Source organism: Lepisosteus platostomus, chromosome 5 (assembly GCF_059453375.1).
Source record: "Lepisosteus platostomus isolate fLepPlt1 chromosome 5, fLepPlt1.hap1, whole genome shotgun sequence".
Classification (NCBI taxonomy): Eukaryota; Metazoa; Chordata; class Actinopteri; order Semionotiformes; family Lepisosteidae; genus Lepisosteus; species Lepisosteus platostomus.
Window position 1 is genome coordinate 32,582,153 of NC_142615.1, and position 4,178 is coordinate 32,586,330.

The window sequence follows — 4,178 nt, forward strand, 5'->3', positions numbered from 1 at the left end:
TGCACGGAGTGGGAAAATACCATTAGTGAAAGAACTCAACACCGCAAATTACCAAAAAACGGTGGGGGTTTTTATTATAGACACGTTTAAATGGCTATGCTAAAAGAATGTTTTATATAATACCGACTTCTTCTCTCAGGCGATCTGATAATATGCCCCGCACCCTCTGGTATGGCGTGAACATCTGCATGTGTCTCTACAAGGTTTTGCGGTGGGATTGTAAACCCCAAACGAGGTTTTTTAAATGTGTAGCTACTTGTCCCTTCGCCCGCGTCTGTGGAATAGACACATACGAGTTTTGGTGTGGAGTATATACCCCGGTGTCTTTAAGACTCACATGGTCGTAAAGCGTTATACAAAACATTGTCGTAAATACTCACCAGTGTTGGGCTGTGCGGTAAATGGCCTTTTTACAGCTGTGGTTTTCGGGGCTAATGGAAATGAATGGATACACACAGTCACGACCACATTATGGAGCAACTCCCTGGTAATTCCATTATAATAATTCAATATTGTCTAGTATACAAATATTATACAACGTTTTGTAACTATAGCAAACATGAGACATGCACCGTGACGTTGTAATTGTCTCACAAAAAGCCGGATATACCTGGCCATAGTCCTGGCCTTCGTCTACCAAGTCGAGCAGTGTTAAGTCTGTAAATAGAATATCTTCAGACTGTTGAAATTGATCGGCGTGATCCATTCTGACTAGTTAGGCGATAACGTGAGACTGTAAGAAATGGAATGCAGCCAAAACTTCGCCTGTTAAACCGCTGGTACTTATACACAAACCGATAAACTCTTCTAAGAAACCCCCCCCACATAAAACCATTAATCTTCGGTATCGTTGGGTGTGCACGTACTGGGCTGTAGAAATTAAGAAACATTTTAGAAAACGTTTTAGTCCGTTATAATGTTAAAATCTATATTATTTTAAGACATACAACGGTGTCTAAATTTCATAGCTGTTAAACGTGGTGAAAATGTGTCGCGGTGTCTGTGTTTGATTCACCAACAGACCGCTAAGAATATTATCAAACAAAATGTTTTTTATTAACGCTATAAGAAAATGTATCTGTTCTTTATAGGCACGTGTTCACAAACCAAGCTTGACGTTTTGAGGTTTTATTTTTTAATAATGTTAAGAACATTTTTGCGTGAAATACATGGTGTGCTTGTAAATTAGAAAACTTTACATGAATTTAAAATGTTTGTAAACTTTTCCCTGGGGGTTTCTCCCACTACTCTGCATTCCAGAGCCTTTAAGTAACCCCTACACACCGACCGTCTCCAACAACATCACAAATTATCTCTACTGGGAAACAATTTTAGAACATTAGTACCAATCCGTTAAAGTATGAAAAACAACACCCCATCATTTTTTGTCTGTTAATACCATAAAGACTTTTACGCTTGCGCTGTGTGGAAATGTATCTCAAACTTTCAAAAAGCTGCGGCGCGAATGTGTTATTAAAAATGAACTGTGTCTTATTACGTTATTTTAAAAACTTTAACACCAACCCCTGCGTGTTTAAAATTTATTTTCTGGGGAAACACATCATTTGTGTTTGCGTTGCGTGTTAATACTTTAAAACTTATAAACTGATAAGTGAATATAGACCGTTATAATGTTAAAATCTATATTATTTTAAGACATACAACGATTTCTAAATTTCATAGCTGTTAAACGTGGTGTAAATGTGCTGCGGTGTCTGTGTTTGATTCACCAACAGACCGCTAAGAATATTATCAAACAAAATGTTTTTTATTAACGCTATAAGAAAATTTATCTGTTCTTTATAGGGACGTGTTCACAAAACAAGCTTGATGTTTTGAGGTTTTATTTTTTAATAATGTTAAGAACATTTTTGCGTGAAATACATGGTGTGCTTGTAAATTAAAAACTTAAAATTTATTTTCTGGGGAAACACAACATTTGTGTTTGCGTTGCGTGTTAATACTTTAAAACTTATAAACAGATGTGTGAATACTTTTCGCGCTCGATAAATCGGGGGGGTCATCACAACCAATTGAAAAATGTCTTGTGTTATGTAGGCGTGTTACACCATTGGCGCATATTCTTAAACGCTCAGGCCTGACAGGGTCGCAGTGCGTGCTTGGAGCTGTCAGACACCGCAGAGGTGCTGAGATGGCTACTTTGTGTGAAGAAACAACGGGGTCCGCTACTCTACAAAGTGAAGAGGTAGGCGGCTAAAATATTTTTCTGATCGTGCTTGTATCGGTGCTTAGCATATGTCATTTTAATACTTGATCTTCTTTTTAGCAAAGCCCGACCCCACCCTCTACACCCTGTGACAGTGGTGGGGGTGTGACAGCTGGGGTACCAGATGTTGAAGAACTGCCGGGTGCTAGCGATGATGCCACGCTACAAATGGTAAATATTAACGAAAAACCTTAGCTCACAAGCGCGTTAAATGCTCGATATTTTAGGTACAAAGCATGTCTATTTTGTTAAGCCTTCCTTTTCTTTTTCCTGTAATAGAATAAAGAGGATGTGGACGGGTCAATCTTCAGCCTACCGGCACATGTGAATGTCTCGTGTCTATGCTTGTGTGTTCCCCCAAATGTTAATAAAGCTGATGCCTATGTCCCTAATGAGCCCGATGTTATGCCCCAGATTGTGAAAGCAGTAGCTCATTGCATCTTTAAACACTGTTTAAAGGGGGTCCTGGTTGATGACTGCCCGGCCTGTCTGATTGACCATCCCGGGCAGCGGGGTCACACATGCCACAGATGGGTCTGAAGCCGTGACGTTTGCCGCTTTAGAAATTTATAAGTCTCTCAGTTTAGCCCGAATTTTATCGGCTGTTCTGTACACTGCACGGTGTCTGGGTTCGTACACCATTACAAATTACACTGAGCGGCGCATAAAACAGTTGCTAAAAAATATAATTGAGGACCGCTCCCCATACGAGCATGTACACACCACAGTTGAACAGCTGAATGGAAAATTAGTAGACGTGACTTTTGATGAGTTGCAAAAGAAACACTATTCTTATTTTTACAGACGCAAAAAAAAAAGATCTATGTAAAACGTGAATACAGATTTCACTCTGTTTTACAGACCCGGGTGTGCCATCGTCCGAAGAATGAAGAATTTCGAATGTATACGTCTGAATTCTTACTAAGAGTGCTTTACACACTTCTCTCTACAAAGCTTGATATGCAAAACAAAGAGTTGAATGCTAATGTCCTTAAATTTGTTAAAGAGATAGATGTGTATGTCAAGAACTTGAGTGAAATTATTGCGGATCTGATGTTTTCAGATCAGAAAAGGAAGCCTGGGGGGTTCTACAGTGTGTATTCCAAAATACAGCGTGTTTTGCACAGAACCTGTGGTAACATCATCCCGCTGATTACGCAGGCAAATTGTTTGAGAACTTGTTTTTTTTGTTCATGGACCGACTTGTTTTGTACAACTCGAGTGATAAAGTCCTGTCTGCAAATATTGTAGAAGAACGAAAAAGGGCGAAACAACGCTCCAACCACAGGAATGGTAACAGGAAGGATCATGTTATTTAATATGTCCTTTGGAGATGCCTTGTCAACGCACACAGGCATTAGAGCTGGACAAATAATTGATAGTGCTCTTTGTAAACAATCATGAAACATGTTATTTCTTAACCAGGAAGAAAGGAGCAGACTTAAACTTTAAGAGACAGAAACAACACCTTATCACAGCTAACATTAATTAAAATGACATCACAATAAAAGAGTGGAGCCTTGAGTGAATCAAATTAATTTTCATTGGACATCTGTCTCTTCATAACTTTGTAGGTGAGAGGGAGGATTACGGAAATGTGCCGGTGTTTCTCAGAAGTGCGTTGGTGGTATAGGTGCCTTCTAAATAATCGAGCCGGGTTTGAATCCCGGTAAGTGCATCCCCAAATCTTTTCAAGAAAATCTGTGATCTGGTAACATATCTTTTGAAACTAGCATTCAAGGTAGAATACGTGTTCTTAAATACCAAAAAACTCTATAAGGAAAAAGCAGATCTCTGTACACAAGACGGCAGTGCGATCTTAGAATTCCTGTGTTGTTGACGGATTCAGACTCCTTCTCAGAGGTCTTTGCTCGCCAAGTAACTTTGCAGCTGAGGAAGAGCATCCCGGAAAATACCAAACACAACCAGCGAGCGTGTTGGTTGCTCTTGC

At 39.5% G+C, this 4,178-nt stretch overlaps 1 long non-coding RNA gene across 1 annotated transcript; it reads left to right on the forward strand.

Annotated features, from left to right (window-relative positions):
• The first annotated feature begins 2,342 nt into the window (after nt 1-2,342).
• On the forward strand, nt 2,343-2,636 carry LOC148665622 (uncharacterized). Its single transcript, XR_015936921.1, has 2 exons — nt 2,343-2,398; nt 2,507-2,636. It is a non-coding gene; the product is annotated as an uncharacterized LOC148665622 (long non-coding RNA).
• Nucleotides 2,637-4,178: the final 1,542 nt, after the last annotated feature.